The sequence below is a fragment of the Bison bison genome, unplaced genomic scaffold (assembly GCF_000754665.1).
Source record: "Bison bison bison isolate TAMUID 2011002044 unplaced genomic scaffold, Bison_UMD1.0 scf7180017864032, whole genome shotgun sequence".
Taxonomy (NCBI): domain Eukaryota; kingdom Metazoa; phylum Chordata; class Mammalia; order Artiodactyla; family Bovidae; genus Bison; species Bison bison.
In genome coordinates, this window is record NW_011494604.1 from 4252642 (window position 1) to 4252970 (window position 329).

Sequence of the window (329 nt, forward strand, 5' to 3'; positions counted from 1 at the left end):
GAAGTAAAAAAAAAAAAGAAAAGAAAGCCAGCTACAATCCTATCCCTAAGAATAATCAATTTTAATATTAATTGAATATCAATTACACATTCTTTTAAGGATGGTTTGATATGCTGTGTTGTATCCTATTCTTTGGAGGAAATAAAATATGATCAATCCCTTATTATTGAATATTTTGATGGTTTCCAATTGTTAACTATTATAAATGATGTTATGATTAAATTCCTTGTATATATTTTTTAAATGAATGGTTTATTCAGAGAAGGGAGGCATTCAAATGGGTGATGGGTCATGGGGAGAGCAGGGCAGGGAGCACAGTCCATGCTGGG